The 19,862-nt window shown below is 38.6% G+C and overlaps 1 protein-coding gene across 1 annotated transcript in view; it reads right to left on the reverse strand.

Moving 5' to 3' along the window:
• TRHR (thyrotropin releasing hormone receptor) overlaps positions 1-19,862 on the reverse strand; it is a 478,797-nt gene that overhangs the window by 75,228 nt on the left and 383,707 nt on the right. The window contains exon 5 of the mRNA XM_032467898.1: positions 2,230-2,377. The gene's annotated coding sequence lies outside the window, so the exon portion shown is untranslated. The remainder of the gene's footprint in view (positions 1-2,229; positions 2,378-19,862) is intronic.

Here is a 19,862-nt window from a genome sequence, read left to right on the forward strand (position 1 = left end):
GAAACTAGTGGAAAAGATCACATGACACCCACAAATGTCTTCACCTACAAGGAATCTTCAGGGTAAATGATATGAAAATGCTGCCTTTTCTTCTCACAGGAAATTGAGTGAGTGTGTTGAAAGGCTTTTGCTGGACCTCTAGCTGGATCTCCTGTGATGTAGCAATGACTCTCCTTTGGCTGGCCACTCCTTCCTCAGTGATTGTTAATTAATTAATAATTAAGAAATATTTATTAACAAGTGTTGACCTAAAACAAATAGAATACCAGATACTTCTCCAGCAAAGATGGGTTTACCCGGGATCAGCAGAGAATTGCAGTTCTGGGTCTGCAACCATGGAGAGCAAGTGCCCCACAGAACAAGGGAAAGAAAACGCTTTAATAGAGGAGAAAAGGATGTTGGGATGGCTGTAGTGGATAAGAAGTCCATGACTTCTCATTGACTGAGTCCTTGCCAGGGAAGAAGAGAGGTCTTTCTTCTTCCTGTTGGACTCTGCTATTATCACAGGGTATGAGAGCTCCCTCTTATGTTCTCCCAGTTTCATTTAATTGATGTTCCTTTTTATTAATTGTTTCACTAATAAATATTTTATATTAAAATTTTCTTAAGTTAGTAAATATTAATGACAATTTATAAAATATTTTTGAATAAATATTTTCTAATAAAATACTAATGATAATAATTTATAAAATTAGTAAACATTCATTGAACAATCTGTTCTAGCCATGAGGACAAGCACTTCTCTAGGTACCAGGAAAACAGCATGAACACAACAGACACAGATTTCTATATTTTCCAGGTCAATTCTCTCTCCATTGTATTTCACAGGAAAAAAAAATTTACACATTCTTTGGCCCACCTTAAGAAAGTATAGTTACTTTCAGTTAGCTGCAGAAACTTGCATTAGCCCCACCATCAAAGCAGCCCTCAAGCCTATTTCTGCTGCCTTCCAGATTTCTAGAGACAAAGGTCAGATCTCAGTCCCCTGTGTCCCTAATAAAAAAGACTCTCTGAGTGGTCTTGTTGAATTATTAGAATCAATTACTAGACTTGTTTTAAGGGGGTTGGAGTACCCCCACCCCCCCACCCCACCTTTTACTTGAAGGAAGAGGGGCTGGGGCTCCAAAGATGGATCTGCCCAAAGAAATTTCCTCACAAAATCCTCTTTCTCAACTGCACTCTCTTGCATTCTCTTTCATCACCCTTTCGTAAATAAGATTTTGTTTTTAGTGTTGTAAAATCATCTTTCTCTGGCTATTTCCTACAAATCTCTGCATACGGTCAGTCTCTCGAGCTACCTCAGTATTTTATGCAGTATTTGGCCTGTCCTCTAAGCCAGAATGGTTGGGTTTAAATTGGTATCTGAGACCAATGACAATAGCTGTGAGACACTGAACAAGTTACTTGGCCTGTCTGTGCCTCAGTTTCCTCATTGAAAGAATGGGGTTTACAGAACTTCCTGCCTCATGTCTTTCAGTTTTAAAATATGAAAAGCTCTTAGAAGAGAGCCTGGCCCATTGTAAGCCATTGTTATTTACAGCCTTTTCCTGTATCAGCTGAAACTTCCAAATTCGCATCTTGCTGCTTTATTCTGTTTCCTTGTAACCTCTTTTATTCTCCTGTCTTTAGGCTGATTGGGATTCAAGTCGGTCCAAGTCACTCAAAGACACCTAGGCTTCTACTGCTGATGACATCCTCACAAATAAAAGAGTTTTCCTCTTTCCTGCTCACTATGTACAGTTTGCATAATTATGAAAAATGACCCTTTTTATCAAATTTTTCCTGAGCTTGTCTATGAAAAATCAACTTCTAAACTATTACCAAGCAAGAAACAGAGTATGGTAATCATTTTTCTTTTTTAGTGGCAGCTAGAAATTAGAGCTTTCTGGAGGTGGAATTTCATAGGAACTGTCAATGCTGGGTTCTTTATTTTGTCTTTTAAGCAGGTAATTCTTCGGTGATCATGAGTGACAACTTGAAGTGAGGGCAATAATGTCTTAAGGATGTTGATGATGGTTATGAATAATACTCCAATCTCAATTTGTGGCATATTCAAGGAAACACATCTCTATTTAATTGTTTTTCTCTGATATTTCAAGGGTTGTAATAGTTGAACTCGAGTTCACAATAAGATCACTGGAATCATAATTCAAATAATGTGAAACTGCACCACTGATTTCTTGATGCAAGACCTCTGGAATTGCAATAGAACAAAATTCAACATTTTACCTACTTAGTAGATTTCGGTTGCCAGGAGAGTACTTTGCATCCTTCCTTTTTGAAGGTCATGGAATCTTTGAATATTCTCCAGTGGAGATCAAGCCAGGTTGTAATTCATAGAACTTGAGGTAGATTTTGTGAGCAGAAAAGTTCTCAGCTATAAAAAAGTAGGAAAACAACTTCTTTAATGTATTTCAGCAAGAAAAGATTAGAGCTCTTCTTGTGAAATGATTCTTCACATAGTAAAAATGTTTAGACAAACATTTTTTTCTGGATTGGTTTTTATTAACTGAATAACTGAATTATTATGATTTTACGAGTTTTTCTTTTCCTGCTTATTTGAATTTCATTGATTGAATTAATCAAATCTATCAGTTGTTTTGCCTTACAAAAAACAATTCCTGAATGCATTCCGTGAGATGCTGATTATATGGGATACATATCCATCCATCCATCCATTCATTCAATGTTTATTTTTGAGCATGTGCTATGTATCAGGGCTAGTTATTGGGTATAAAGAAGCAAACAAAACTGAAAAGTCTGCTCACAGAGTTTACATTCTAGTAAGGGAGATGAAAAATAAGCAAATAAGCAAATAATTCTATATTATCATGTTGTGAATAGTACCATAAAGAAAAATGAGATGAGGTAAGGGGCTATAAGAAGGAGCTTATTGTTTTAGAAAATGATGTTTTTTATACAGAAAGGTACAAACCTTCTGAGAAAGTGGTATCCGTGCAGTGAGTGGGAAAGGCATAGAGCTATCTGGGGAAGAATGGTACAGGAAGAATAGCAGTGGGCAGTGACAGTGCTTGACGTATCCCAGAGACAGCAAGGTGGTCGGTGCAGCCCAGGGAGGCGTGTGTGAGGCAGATATTGACAGAGGTGAGAGACCAGATTGTGTAGGGCTTTGTGGACCTCGGCCAAGACTCTGACTTCCATGCTGAGTTGATGGGAAGGCACTGGAGATGTTTGAGCTGGGGTGATGGGGCGGGTGGGTGTGTGTGATGTCATTTGATTTATGCTTTAAAAAAGTTCCCTTTGATCACTAAGTGGAAAATACACGGTAGACTGAGGGAGTGAAGGGTAGGATATTAATAGTATTTTTTCCCTTAAGGTTTCTGTGGTCAAACAAGTTTTAGAAATACCACATTAAACAAAGAGGAATATTAAGGGATTTTTTTTTAGGAACTTCATATGTTGATATAGCTTGTGTATCTCAAACAGTGTAATGGAAGCCACAATGTTCTCAATTTTACCACAGAAATATTTTTTCAGGGACCCTCTTAAGAGATTAGTGGTCACAGACCTCATGCAGGATGATGCTGATGCAGATGCCACCTGAATAAATCACCTCTCTTTGGAGAAACATAAACACAAACAGAGCTGAGAGGGAAGTATGCTGTCAGAGTAACTCATAATTTCTTCTGTGACCTTAATTCTTGACCCTAGTGAGATTGTTTTCTGTTTTTAGCAAGGCATTATTAGAGGAGGTTTGCTTTTTCGGAGTTCTGTGCTGAGAATCAGGGAACTGACTATAATCCTACATCCTTACACAGCCTTCGCCCATGCCTGTTAGAGTCCAGCTTTTGATAAAACACCCACATTTCTCCATTCACTAGAGGAAACAGTACATAGCCGATTCTTGTATCACTGGAAAGACGAGTCAGGCTTCTTAATAAATGGTTCATTTCAAATGGGCAGGAGAATCAGTGATTGTCAAGAGAAACATTATGCCCTTTTGGGTAGAATGTTACTCCGGAGATAAAGTTATTCACACTAGGAAGAATAGTCATTATTTTAAAAGTAGTTCTTTAGCTAAAGGGAGCAGTATAGTCATGGAAACCTTAGCTCTGTCTTACCTCCATGACATGACACATGTGTTTCTTAATTATCTACGGAAGCAATTTTAACACACAACTGTGTCATTATTCATCACATATGAATGTCCCTGAGCGGATACTGGCAAATTTTCGACCAATTTTCCCTAGAACTTTGCTAAATTAGAATATTTGAAAGGTTAATTGTCAAATCTTGGGTGGGGAAAACTTTCCAAAGGCTGAGTTTCCAGAGTGAGTCATAGGTGTTTATTCCATCTAAAAACATTTGCTTAAGGCAGTTTGGGGTTTGCTTTGTAGGAGGTTTGGTCACGTGGAAAACGACAAGGGAGAAGAGCTATACACAGAGGCAGAGGGAAGTAACCTGCATCCTGGGGCCCAGCAGGGCCTCTCCTTTCGTCGGAAGGGCGGGGCAGCGGGGAGCAGACACAGTGAGCGCCGGGCCGCAGGGCAAGGGCTCTGGAGTCAGGCACTGAGAGGCTGGAAGCCCAACTTTGTCACCTCCTAGATGAGTGGCTACTACTTTTTTTTTTTTACGAAGAGCCTCCATTTTCTCTTCTAATAAAGAGGCGGTGATAGCCCCTCGATGGCGCTGTTGTGTGGACAATTTAAGATGATACAAGTACAACTCATTTGTCTCTGTCCCGGGATGGAGTTTTGTTTTTGTCAGTGTGCCAGCTGTGAAGCAGAACCTGATTCCTTACCTTCACTAGAAAGATACAGCTCTAAAACGTCAGCGACCAATGTGGACTGTACTAAATATCTGCGGAGGGAGGAGGAGGTGGACGTCCATGTGGCACAGGGCATAGCATGTCACTCCGAAACTTGCAGCTACTAGTTATCTCTTGCTGAGCGAGTAGACTGCTCATTGTAACATTATATCCATACATTCCTTCTTCCTTTTAGCAACAGAAGCCTCCAAGTTTTAGCCGAGCACAGGGCTGCCCAGCTGGAGACTGCATACTTCGGCCTCCTTTGCATCCAGGTGTGACTCAGTATCCAAGTCAGGCCTGTGTGGTCTAAACAAATACCATAAATGCAATTGCCTGGTCATCTCTTTGGAGTTCAAGCTGCTTATCTTGGACTCTGCTCGTTTCCCATTTCCTGTGACCTTAAGAATACTGACAACTCAACAGCTGTAGAAACTACAACTATTCACCCTCGAACTGTGAAATGCTAGCAAAATAAACTAGCTCGTTGAAGCCACTATATTTTGAGTCTTCTTGTCAGAGCAGCTTAGTTTGTACTCTAATTATACGCAGACCACTTCTCAGTCTCAGATCACTCTCTCTCCTTGTCCTCCAGGGCCTGGATCTCCAGGCTACAGTCTCCCCCTTCCTAGATCTGATGCTCCACCTCACTTCCTCTCACACCTTCTCATACAGTTCCATTTAATTTTTTTTCTATTCCCTTCAAACATCTGTCCCCACCTCGCCTGCCAAATGCATCATTATTTTCTGTATATCAGGGACCCTCCAGCCACTGGCGTATATCTTCTTTAGAAGGTGGAAGAGGATTGTAAATCACAAATGATGTTTTCCCCGTGTTAAACATGGAAAACCCTCAGATAGAACCTGGTAGGTAACAAGCACTTGTGATGAGCTCTTCCATTTCTCACTTAGGCCTGTGCCTTCACCAGGAGTTGACATGAGTCCTGGGACAAACTGGGAAGATTTAAAGATATACTGTGGTACTATAACCCTACTATAGATCGAAACTGAGCCCCGGGAAAGATCCAGATCAGTGATAACCTGAGCCGAGTTTAGACATCTTAGGAAGGCTTTGGGTCAAAGAGAACCTTCTCAGTGAAGCCTAACCCTGGTTGCTAATCTAAAGATTAAAAAACATACAGATTCCAGGCTCCCACCCCTGGGAAGTCTGACTCTACAGGTTTGTTGCAGAGTCAGGAAACCAGTGTTGTTAGCATTCATCTCAGGACATTGTGAGGTAGCCACGTAGCTGGTGCACTGACTAAAACCTTAGATATCATGAATCTAGGACTTCGCAAAAGCTAAGGTGGTTAAGGAGAGGCAGATGTCAGGTAATGCTCATTTCCAGTACCTTTTTCCCTCTTAATTCTCAGCTTCCCTGATAACACTAGAAAAGATTAAACTGATAATTCAGCCACAGGATAAGGAGCCTTAAATGTTTCCAACCACTTCAAACTATGGGTCAGATTCAATTCTCAAGTTCAGCTGTATATGGCTGAGGACTACAGAGGGTTTTGAGTGCATCCAAGTAAACATCACAATTTGGCTTAGTTCATGTATAGAAGCTGCCAATGAAAGACAAAGGGAGAATAACAGGAAATGGGAACACATCCGTTTGGAGGCCTAGCTACCTGATATGTTAGCTTTGGCAAGCCTTGTACACTTTGTCCTGCCAGTGAAGCTCCTGTCAGGGAAAACTGAAACACTGACCTCATATGGCTGGGATCAGCACCAGTAATGCCACTGTACATATTAGGCCTTCAAAACAGTTCCAGAGGTTGATCTGGGGCTCCACTTGGCAGCCCTGAACCTGACAGATCATTACCTATAATGGGAATTATGCATGTTTATTACTGAAATGATTTATTTTGAAAATGTTCATGGCCTAGAGCTCCAGAACTCGCATATAGAAAAAAAATTCAACATTTAAACTAAATGCAGCAACTTTCAGACAGAAAAATGGATGTTAAAATTTCAGCATCCGAACATTATGCAGCAGATGCTGAAAGTGAGAGGAATGTATTAAAGGGAAAAATACTGGGGACCAGGGAATCAGAGGCAAGGAGAAGGCCTTTGGAGGTCCTCTTTTCCATCCCCTGCAGGGATTGTCCCACAGGTCATCTCCCATTGCTGACCATCTCCCTCGTAGTGAGGATGATGGGAGGGGAGCTGGAGGCTGCAGAGACAATGTTTAGAGGGCCTTCACTACAAGACTAGATACATGGGATTTTATTCTCTTTGTACGTTTTTGTTTTAAAGAACATCAAGGGACATCATTTATAATGAAGAAGAATGAGATTTAATTACATTTAACCTAATGAAAGAGCTTATGCAACCTCTGGTGCTACTTGTGGATGTAGCTGTATTAAGCTGTTTTGGGAATAGGAGCTATTATTCAAAAGGCTCATCCTTTAGATTAGCACATTGGATTCTGCAGTTTGCCAAGATGTCAGGCATGAATAAGAAATTATTTGCTCTTGTTTTGACAGAAATACACTCAAGCATTTTGGATTATCTTCTGCACTTCAAGTGTTCAGGAAATCCCAATACCTATCAAGAGATCCATGCCAATTCAATTGTCCTGTCATCCCCTTTTTGTGGTACAGAAGGAGGTCTCAGGTTGGGAGCAGGCGGAGGGAAAATTTGCATGTGTTCTACTTGTCTGATGAACGTTTCTTCTGGACAACTCTATAACATAGATTTTCTCATCTTTACCTCATTCCTTTTCTTTTCCTGCTTTTCCTCACCCAGGATCATGTACTTCATCCTCTAGCAAGCTTCCGATACTAAGGTGTACTGCACCCCTACTTTGTATTAGGTTTTGTATTTGGTGGATCACACACATATATTTATTTACCACTTACATGCCTCTAAATAAGTGGTATTATTCCCATTTTGCAGGTGGGGAAATTGTTACTCAGAAAGGATAGGTAACTTGATTGAAATAATGAAACTGGCCAGTGTCAGAGCTGGAACTTGAATCTATGCCTTCTAATTCTAAACCAGTGGTTTCTCCACTGTGTTATGCTGCTCTGCCATCATTGCAAGTAACTACTTGGAATTTAATCACTTGGACTTTTGAAGCAAATTAATTTCAGAGTAAGATATACTCTGGACCACTGGACTCCTGAATGTCCTTTCCTGCACACCCTGTACTCTCCCATAATCACAGCTGGAGCGGAAAATGCTACTTTTTAGTGAGCTCCCACTGTGGGTACCACTGAGAAACATCACATGTAACACGCAGAAGTCTCAACTATTCCATGAAATCCTCTGTTGACACACAATGACCAGTATGGTTCTCCCCCGCCCGGTCTCGAAGTGGAGTGCAATCACACGGCTAAACAGCAAGCAGCCAGTGAGAAGCAAGCAAAGCTCCGCTGCTTATCTGCCTTCAAAGCTCCCTTCATCCATCACTTACAGGCACTCAGTTTGAATTTGGAGTAGGTGTCTTTCACGGTGTACCCTGCTGTGCTCCATTAGAGAATGAATTTTGAAGTTCCAACTGGTGCCAGCAAGAACAACGCGGGCATTAAGTGCGGTCCATCCCTCATGGTGGCGCTCCACAGTGGATATTTGTCTACAACCAGGGACAAGTCCAAGCACTGGCTTTAATTTATAGTGTCTGGCAGTTTCTACTGCTGGGATCTTAGTCAAAACCAAGCGCTCTCCCTCTGTCTGTCTTTATCCATCTCATTTCTCCGTTAATATTTTAAAGTATTCTTCATAAGTCCCCAAACATGGCTTTTGGAACTTGACTATGATCCAACATCTGTTACACATTATGTCTAAGTCATGATTTTGCCAAAATCTAGTTCTCTCTTGGGCAGAAAAATATGGAAGTGAGTTCTAATCCTGTCATTCTTGGGCCAGTCATTAAACTTCTCTGAGCCAGTGTCCTTGTCTGGACAGAGTGAAATAATATCTACTTGAACAAGATGGGATTGTGAGCATTAGGACTGACTATATGAAAGCATTAGTCCACTGCAGGGGCTAAAGAAGTGGTAAACGCTTGCTTATCTGAAGGTGCACAGGGAACTCTTCTCACGGTATAAATGTAGTAATACATTAATAAGGAAACCAAGTGGGAAAATGTATCAGGAATTATTCATATTCCTCACTGATGGGAGGTTGACCGGGTCATTGTGCTGGTTTGGCCAGTTTATACTTATTACTTGAATGCCATTTCTCTGATCGCGGCTGGAAATAGTCCAAATGATGAATTCTTTGGGACAAGAAATTTAAAGGCATGGAGACCAGGAACTCAACTCACCCCCCCAGGTATGGGTCAATATTGAGAAAAATGGATTTAGTTTTGGATCTCACCTTTAACCCTGAAATGTGTGGAATCAGGCAGTAGAGGCAGCAGGGGGCCTGTGCAAGGACAGTGAGCCAGAAAATCAAATCTGGAGCTCAGGAATGTACAAGGGAATATAGAATACAAGGGAAGGAGCATGACAGAGTCAAGAACCAAATCTAGTGGATGTGGAAACTGGTCAGGTCACCAAGAGTAGAACTGGGGTCTTGGTATAAAAAGGATTGACTAAGGGCTTGTTCCAATTCTAGCCAGTTCCTAAAATAATCATTTTTAGGGGTGCATTTTATCTGTTTCCTTTATTCATATCACTGCATCTGGAAACCCACTCTATTGGCTTTTCTCCTGTTCCTGTTTGAAATTTTAGATAGGGTTCTAGCTTATGTGCTTGTTCTAAAGTGTGGAGTCTTATTTTTTTAAGATAATAAGCTGTCCAATCTACCCTAATGTTAAAATTTCAAACCTTCCTTCAATTTAACAGTTTAATACTCCACACCAACCCACTTGTTGGGCTCAACTCAGGCTAGTGACCTGCAGTTGGAGGAGAGGACATGGTTAGCTGCTTCTCCACCTTTTCCCAAAACTGCCTGGCTACTTTCTTCTCTCATTCATCCTTCTACATCAGAGGGTGGAAGGGCAGGGGAAGGGCTGCAGTATGGATGAGAAAAAGAGAGGGAGGGTATGATGGGTACGGTTTCATCCATCACTCCAGGATGTCAGCTACCTGATCATTCTCATTGATTGGTGCTTTTGTAGGTGTTTGGAAGTATCCTCCTCTTCCTCTGGGGGGGAGGGGTGTCCTCCCCAGAAGTTCCCTTGATGTAGGTGATTCCTCCACAGGCTGGCTGCCCTGCATTTTAGCTGCAATCAACACATCCCCCTGGGAGTTTCCAGGAGATTTAAGTCCAGCTCCTATCATTGGGTCCACACCAGTCTTATTGCTAGGGAAGTGTAGACCACTCTCAAGGAAGCCCATTTTACTGCAGACTGGGTATCCCTGGCCAGCCTCCTACCTTTAGGCTTTGATTTTTCTGGAGACCTATGGCTAAGTCTTGGAGTAGCTCCTTTAAAATCATCCTCACATGGTTTAAGAAGGGCAGTGGCAGTGAAGTCTGCCAACAATTTCACAGCTCTCCTCTAAAGAAATCATCTCCATCACTCTTTAAACCAGCTTCATCACACCCATCCCCTTGAGATACCCTGGAGATGAGCAACAGGCTAGACATCACAAAATTGGAGTCAGAATCTCTTGGCAGGTCCCGCAGAGATGGTCAGGTGCTTATTGCTTATGGTGTTTGGAGGTTAGCCAGGTAAACAAGACCACAGGAAAAGTCACACCTAACATCTGGTTACTCAACTAGAAGCCTCTGTAAAGAATTTTCCTGTTGTGCTGACGTCTTAGCCGCTGTCCTTGCATTTCCCTGTGGGGATCTTCAAGGGCCCTGACAGCTTCTTACACAGTCTGAATTTCTTCTCCTTCTAAGAAGTTGTTCCTTCTTAGTTGTTACTTCTTAGTAACCATTACTAACTTCATGGTTAGAAGGACATGATTTATTTTTATTGTTCAGTTAATAAACTCTGCCCTTTATTTCTTGAGTTATCTAACACAGACTATTGAAATCTCTCTGTGCCAAAACTTTGAAATTTTTGAATGAACCTAATACCTAAGTCACTGGGTTGTTGTGAAGATTAAACAAAACACTGGTTGTAGAGTATTGACACACAGTGCTATGAAAAATCTGATGCCATGAAATAGATTACCCTGTTTAAAAGAAGGCTCTTTTTGTGAGGATCTGGGGAGAAGGAAAGCAGGGTTCATTTTATGTACTGGAGGTTTTGGCTCAAAAGTACCCTTCTCTAGCAGAAAAGAAGCAAAATCATGCTGATATACATATGGACCCAGAGAGTATGTTCTGGTGAAAAAGCAAAATAAACCAGATATTTTGACAGATCAGCCTGCTTTATATACATACATACATATATACATGGTGTATATATAATTATATTAAGTAATACAATTATGTCTAATATATATTACTACAATTATATATATATGGTTTTAAATTATTGGATTTTGTGTCTGTACATTTGGTGAAGTGTTTAAAGCAATGGTAACTAAATGATGCAAGGCTGCGCCTCTGGGACCTAGTAGGAAATTATCCTGGGTAAGCATGGCCTTGGTCAGATGCACCTGAGTTAAGAGACTGAGGGAAAAGCTTCAGTTCTGATCACAGTTGCTGTGCCAAGTGTGATTTTTCTCCCCTTCAGATTCAGTCTCTATCTCATCTTCAAGAATATTCTATGAGATTTTGCTAAATACAACTGCAAAGTTTCACATACAGTATTTCTGAAGAGGTCCCATCAATAAACTCTGTCACCCTAACTTTAATAGTCATGAATGTGGTTTAATAAACTTCATTTTTGGAAGGCTATGTGCCCAATAGGCCTCTGTGCCCTCCTCTCCGTTACCAGCAAGTATATCTAAAATAACCTAGCATGGACTTTCAGGTTCTTTTTCAAGAATCCAATTCCCAGCATTCATTATTTTTACTCTCTGGTTTTTGAGGTAGTAGTCTAACTATATGGTAACCAGTTACATTTCAGAATGGTCTAAAAGAACATTCATTAGACCTGAAGGCACCCACCTGGGACCAAGTGAGGAGAAATTATACAGCTAAAAGGTTAGAACAGGGCTGATGGATTCAAGTCAGTTCTTTCAGTGTGGAAACATTGAGTTCAATTTGTTATATTATTGTAAACAGGAGGAAAGCATTAATATAGTACAGTTGGCCCAAAATATTTTTTTGAACAGACATATTTTGAGTTATCATTTTCCTCCTGGTGAAAGGGATTTTCTTAATAGGCAACACTAGCATTCTAAAAGGAAACTCTAATGATAGGGACAATCGTGGGACTGAATTCACATTTACATGTGTAGATGATTCAGGCTTTCAGGTAAATATTGGAACACTAGCTTATTCTGTAAACCTTCAGAGTTATTTAAAACCAAGTAGCTAAAACACTTCTGTGCTTTTTCATTATTTTATTTTGACATTAGCTCCATTCTATGAAAGGCCTAGAGATAGTCCTAGAAAAGACAGAGTCTGAAAGAAATGCCTCTGCGCTCCCTCTCACAACCCTCCTTATGGTATTTGGTACATAAACTTGTCTAATACAGGGGCAAGTGCTTAAAAATATCTTTAGAATCTGAAAACAGAGAAGTCAAAAACCATGAAGGCTGAGAGAAGTGGAAATTAGGAGAGGAATTCTCCTCACTTGTTTGGGTGGTGGATGTGTGGAAGGATGAGTTGGAGGGTGGATGGATGGATAGATCTGCCTTTCCCACATCCTCACGTCTATCGCGACAATTCAGCAGACACTTAGTATGTGTCCTCTTATCAAAGAGCCTGGACCCGACTGTCTTACTAATCAGAAAAACAAAAGGAGTACACCCATCCTTGGGGAAAAATAACACAAATGACCTGTCTGAGTTTGAAGTCTGATTTGGCTACTTCATGACTGTGTAAGCTGAGAAAATCCCTCAATATTTCCAAATTTCAATTTCATCCAATATAACAATGGGTAATTAATGTATACTAAACAGGGGTTTTGTTAGAATTCGGTGAGATAATATACACTACAATTTTACAGACAAAAGTAACCTTTGGACACATTACATGTTATTCTTTTCACTTTACAGGTTTCTTCAATATAAAAGATACAATGTAAGTTTCAAAGATAGGGATGTCTAGGTTCAGTAACCATCAAATATATTAGAAACATCTTAACCATCAGCAGACCAGGCTCTGATATCGTCTATGCAAATTTGGCCACAAACACACACACACACACACACACACACACACACACACACACACACACACACACACACACACACACACACAGTTCATCCACACCTGAAGGCCATTCAATTGTTAAATACATTCATTCAAAAAATATGTATTGGATGACTATACTGTGCTAGATACTATGCTAAGTTCTGTGCATTTAACTTTTGCCTGGGCAAAGGTAAACTTACATACAGGGCTTTTTCTGTCAAAGTTATTTAAATGACATCAATTAAGACAAGTAGTTCCAGCATTAGAGCTTTGTTTGAACTTTTGAGTTAAATATGTGATGCAGCCAAGTATGAAAGAAGACATGGATTGGTGGAGACTATGGCACACTGGAGAGTTCAAATCTAACCTAAAGACAGTCAAATTCAAATTAATTAGAAATAAACTGTATTTCCCAAATAAAAAGATGGCAACAGACTGAACAGGCCTGGTGTTTCTGAGTTTATGGTTCTCTGTTGTATGGTCAGTTACAGATTCCATTTATGAAAGAAAAGAATTTGCAGATTCTAACATGCTACAACCTTCTAGAGCTTCCATTTTGTTTTGGTTTGAATTATTCTCTCTAACATTGCTTCATGGTAGGGATAGTTGAAGATAAGAACTACGTAAGCCACTTCTTTTCAAGTTCCACTACAAATCAGAGAAGAGAGAAGCAAGGAATAGGTCTGTCTCTAAAGGAGGCTAGCAGGTATATTTTGCAAGTGTCTTTTTGATCAAGTTTGTCAGAAACACAGTGGGACAGCTGTTTTCAGCCACAACATTGGGTCCTCTTGGCAGTGATACAAAGAAACAAATGATAAGATGCTTTTCTGGCCTGAATAACAGCAACATAGGATAGCCACCAGCAGCTGCTAAGAACCCACATGCTTGTGGGCTGTGCTAGTTCCTGTGAAAAGCATGTCAGGCAACTAGGTGGACTAAACATCCATTTGGAACCATTTCCTTAGAGGAAAAATAAGCAGAATGTAATTTCTTGTGGGAGAATAGATTATGTGTCAGTTGAGAATGGCATAGACAGAGATAGTAAAGACAAACATGTCCCTAAACATCAATGCAATTCAAGGAGTAAATGCACATAATGGGCTGACTGGAGATAATATCTTTTTTTGTTGTTCAGGTCAAGTTTCCAACACGAGATGCGAATGAGAGAGTATTAACACAATTCTGCTTGTCATGTTAATAAGATTCCAAAACAATTCAACTTTTTGGATACATTGTGTTTCTATGAAGAAATATTTGGATGCCTATGATTCGTTGTACATTCAGACCAACGCACACCCTGGTCCACATACCCGTTCTTGTGTGTCAGGGCTCAGGATCCCAATGCCTTTTGGGAATTTCCACCTGGACGTCCTGAAGAGATTTCAAACTTTATATTCTAAAATAAATCTACTTGTCCGCAATCTTCATCTCTCTCACACTTCTTATTCCAGCAAACGTCATTTGTATCCATCTAGTCTCCCAACCTACAGAGCTTAAATTCAGTCACAGTTTTTTCCCTTTTCTACATGCATCTAATTGGTCACAAACATTTACTTCACGTTACAATTATTATTCACCAGAAATGTATTTTGAATCCCAACTATGTGATTTATCCTCTTTGCCACTTCCTTGGTTCAGATTCTCATCACTTCACATTTGGAACTTTTGGAGTGTTTTTCTTTTTATTCGTAAGTAGATATTTACAACTGGATTTTAAACATTATGTAAATAGTTGAAGTGGAATACTGTAAATCATGCAAAAAAATTAGATGATAAAGGGAGAAGCAGCCCTTGCGCTCTGGAGCTGACCTTGCACTCTTAGCGGGGCCTTAGAGTTGCAGGTAGTTGCCCTGGAGCTCACGATAAGGCTGTGATGTTCTTTTTTTCCTTCTATATCTAGTGATTGACATTCTACTTGGGAAAGGGCTTTCCTTTTCTCCCATTTATTTCTTTATTGGTTTGTTTATTTTTAACAGTATGGGCTGATGGATTCTTATTTATTCAATGGGTTATACTCTATTATTAAAATGAGTTATTTTGATGCTCTAATTGTCCCAGATTTGACCAATAGTAACCTCTTCAAGCTGGCATCTGTGTCCTTGGACATATATACTCATTCTTTGAGTACTTTCTTACTTTTTGGCAGGACAAAGTATTCAGAAAAAAAAAAAAAAAAGACATACAAAACTGCACAGTGCTCGCATTAAAGGAATGCACAAAGAAAACAAAAGCAATGTGATAATTGAATGCAAAATGGATCTTGGCGTAGTTCCTAAACCAGAAAAAAATATTTTCCTATAAAAGATATTACTGGAACAATTGGCCAAATGTGATTAGATATTGTCAATTAGATTAGACTGTATTCAAGTTAATTTCTTGACTGTTAAATGACAGCATATTCTTGTTTTAGGGAGCTACACACTGCTGTGTTTGGAGGTAAATGTGTATGTGACTTACTCTGAAATGATATTGAGGAAAAACTAACAATAGAGAATTATATGTATGTATATTTCTATGTACTGTAACATATATTAACTATTACATATATGAGAGAGATTGATGAAGCAAATGTGATAAAATGTTATTATTTGGGAAGCCTTGGATATGGATATATGGAAATTCTATTCTTTTTGCTTTTTTTGTAATTCTGAAATGTTTAAAAAAAACAAACTTTAAGAAAATAAAAAGAAAGATCTTGGCTCTTCTGAGAAGAATAAATTATCAGGAAACAAAAATGGAGAAAAGAATCCAAAAAAGAAAGCTATTATAGTAGTGTAGGGAGAAATGACCATGACATAGACCAGATGATGGATGCAGTGCATGTAACGAGATGCAAACAGACTTAAGATACAAGTCAGAGAAAGAACTGACAGGACTTGGCCCTGAATTGTATGTGGCGATGAGAAATGGGAGACATAAAGGAGGACATCTGGCTTTGGGGCTTCCGTGACTTGATCAATAGTGGTGTCATTTACAGATATGGGAACTTGGAGAGGGAAATTCGGCAGAGAAGGGGAAATAAAGTGCTTTTATTAAGACATAAAATTTGAAATGGGTGTTTGTCATTTAGGTGGAGATAGATGAAATACCTGAGCAGCTCAGGGAAGTTTGTGCTGGAAAAAAACTTGTGGCGGTGGTCAGAATAAAGAATAAAGATGGTATTCAACACCATGGAACTAGATGAAATAACTTAGAAAGTGAATGTGGAGGGTGAAGAAAAGATAGCCTTGAGGCACTACTGTATTTCAGAGTGGATAAAGAGGACCTGCCACCTAATTTACGAGGCTCAGTGCAAAACAAAAATGCAGGGCCCTTTCTTCAGAAATTGTTAAGAATTTTAAGATGGTGACAACAGAGCATCAAACCATTCTGGGGCCATATAAGGGGGCTGGAGGTCCCTGCGTGACTGCCCAGGTGCACACCTATGAAACTATCCCTGTGGAAAGAGAAGGAAGACCAGTAAAGGGGATTGAGAAGGAACAGAGAGTGCCGATCTCACAGAAGCCAAGTTAGGAGAATTTTCAGGAAAAAAGGATGGTGACTGCAAAAGCAGTCTTAAGAGGGAAGTTCATAGTGATAACAGGTGTTCCTCAAAAAAAGAACAATCTCAAGAAAACAACCTAACCTGTCATCTAAAAGAATTAGAAACAGAAGAGCAAACAAACCCTAAAGTCAGCAGAAGGAAGGCAATAATAAAGATTAGGGAGGAAATAAACAAAACAGAGATAAAAAAAAGAAGAAAATTACTCAAAGAGCTGTTTTTTTGAAAGAGTAAACAAAATTGACAAACCTCTGGCCAGGCTCACCAAAAAGAAAAGAGAGAGAACACAGTAACAAACAAAACAAAATAAGAAAGGAAAATGGAGAAATTACCACCAATACTACAGAAACACAAAAAACTGTAAGAGAGTACTATGAACAACTATGTGAAAACAAATTGGACAACCCAGAAGAAATGGACAAGTTTCTGGAAATGCACACTCCACCAAGATTGAGTTAAGAAGAAACAGACCAGTTGAATAGACTGATCACTAGAAATGAAATAGAATCAGCAATAAAAAATCTTCCTACAAACAAAAGTCCAAGATCAGATAGCTTCACTGGGGAATTCTACCAAACATACGAAGAACTCACACTGATCTTTCTCAGACTCTTCCAAAAGATTGAAAAGGGGGGAATACTGCCAAACTCATTCTATGAAGCCACCATCACCCTGATACCAAAAACAGACAAAGACATTACCCAAAAAAGGAAAATTACAGGCCAATATCACTGATGAAAATAGATACAAAAATCCTCAACAAAATAATAGCAAACAGAATTCAACAGCACATAAAAAAGATCATACACCAGGATCAAGTTGGATTCATCCCAGGGACACAAGGATGATTTAACATATACAAATCAATCAACGTGGTACACCACATCAACAAGAGAAAGGACAAAAATCACATGATCATCTCAATAGATGCACAAAAAGCATTTGATACAATTCAACACCCATTTATGATAAAAACTCTTACCAAAGTGGGCATAGAGGGAACATATCTCAACATAATAAAAGCTATTTATGACAAATCCACTCAGCCACAAAAAAGAATAAAATGATGCCATTTGCAGCAACATGGATGGACTTAGAGAATGTCTTTCTAAATGAAGTAAGCCAGAAAGAGAAAGAAAAATACCATGATATTGCTCATATGTGGAACCAAAAAAAAAAAAAAAAAAAAAAAAAAAGAATAGATAATAGAGGACACTAGTGAACTCATCTACAAAACAGACTTGCAGAGATAGTAAACAATCTTACGATTACCAGGGGCAAAGGGGGTGGGAAGGGGTAAATTTAGGAGTTTTGAGATTTGCAAATGTTAGCCATAATATATAAAAATAGATTTAAAAATTTTCTTATATATAGCACAGGGAACTATATTCAATATCTTGTAATAACCTTTAATGAACAAGAATATGAAAACAAATATATGTATATATATGAATAACTGGGACATTATGCAGTACACTAGAAAATGACACATTGTAACTGACTATATGTCAATTAAAAAAGAAGAAATTGCAATTTGTTTCTAGTGTGTCATTGCTACTAGACTGGTCATATCTTCTAGGCCTTTTTGGCATTCAGATCTAGGAAATGGGTTTGTGACATTAAAAGAAAGCAAATATTTAAAAGTGTACGATATAAACTATAGGCACTATGCTATACAGTAGCTCTCTAGAACTTATTCATTTATAAGCATAAGTGAAACTTTATACTGATAGGGTAGATTATGTTAAGCGTTCTTAAAACAAAACAAACAAAAAACTCAAAACAAACAGACACAAGGAAACTTTGGGAGATACTGAATACGTGTATCCCTTTGATTGTGGTGATGGGATCACAGACACTGCATATGTTAAAACTCATCACATCAAATATGTGCAGTTCTTTGTAAATTAATTATATTTCAACAAAGCTGTTAAAGGTTTCTAAAAATTAAGAAATTCAAAAGATTATCTTCAGTTTATTCTGACACTTTCTATTTAAATTCAGGACCAGAAGGTTTTCCCTTAATTTCATCAATCTTACTAACAAGCTCATCTATCTCCTTTCTCTCATGCAGAAATTTATGTCTCAGTATAATTATTCACTTGATTTACCCCAAAATATACACACAAAAATCCCAGAATAACAATAACAACACCATCCCACAAATATGGTCACTGGAAAAAAGCCTGAATTGTTTTCTCAGTTATATTTGTCCTTTGCTTATATCCTGCTAGGGATATACAGTTCAGTGTGCGATTTTCAAAGTCATTTGGAATTTTTCAGCTCTGTGTGGTTAGGCCACCAAATGGTTAGACAACTAGGTTCATTTGTTTAATTTCCTTTTTATTTTTAGGAATTTTAAAATTTTATGTAATTTTTAAAATAATTATGTATAATATTGAATGGTATCAAACTAAAATCAACAGAACAAGCTAGTATCTCTCCCTGTTGATATTAGTCTTCCTTCTACAATAAAAATTAGTAAAAAGATTATTATTCTTCCATTAAAATAAAATCATGCATGAATAACACAGGTGTACATATGTGTATTATATATATGTATATGTGTGTATGTACGTGTGTATATAGTATCTCCCACCATCTTAGACAAATGATACTCCATATGCACTTTTCCTCATTTTGCTTTTTTCACGTAACATCACTCTTTGCATTTTTAAACTTTTTTTGTAATCTCCCATGTACGATTGAGAGTTGAATTTTATAAAATGAATTTTTATTTTTCAAATTCAGAACTTCTTCAGCTTAGGAGAGTTTTATTCTCTGAAATATTTTTTTTCTTATGGAGTCCTATCAAGTTTGTTTTAATGTCTTCACTAGTACACATAGGAGGAATTTCTTTTTTCTGCCTTCTAGATCTCTGTCTTCACTTTTAGATCATTGAAAGAACACTTCTCCTCTTCCTAGAAAGTTTGAATCCCAAAAGGATAGGTCTGCTTTTCCTCAGAGATATTTGTCTTTTACTTGAGTAAATTCGGATATTGCCATTGAGAGAAACAAGCTGAGTGACTCCCACATATTTAGCAAATGTGGAAATACCCACATTGAAACAAACTGGAAAAGCTGAGACACACAGGACTGCAGCAAACAAAGAAGCAGTTCTCTTTTCTTAGTACTGGTGTTAGTATAAATTATGATAAATATTATCCACAAGGCAAAGATAAAGAGAAGATGGAAAGACAGCGCAGGGACATTGTGAGAGTGCAAGGCTGAAACCTGACTCCATCTATGAAAGCTAGGCCTGTTGAATGGAACCAGATGACTCATTAGAATCTTGCCTTTTGCCCAGCACTTTACTATATAGTGAGTTGATGCAATACAACCAGAATTTGAAATCTAAGATATAAAAAATAGATAAGCAACAAGGACACATTGTAGAGC

Source organism: Camelus ferus, chromosome 25 (assembly GCF_009834535.1).
Source record: "Camelus ferus isolate YT-003-E chromosome 25, BCGSAC_Cfer_1.0, whole genome shotgun sequence".
In the NCBI taxonomy this organism is placed as follows: Eukaryota; Metazoa; Chordata; class Mammalia; order Artiodactyla; family Camelidae; genus Camelus; species Camelus ferus.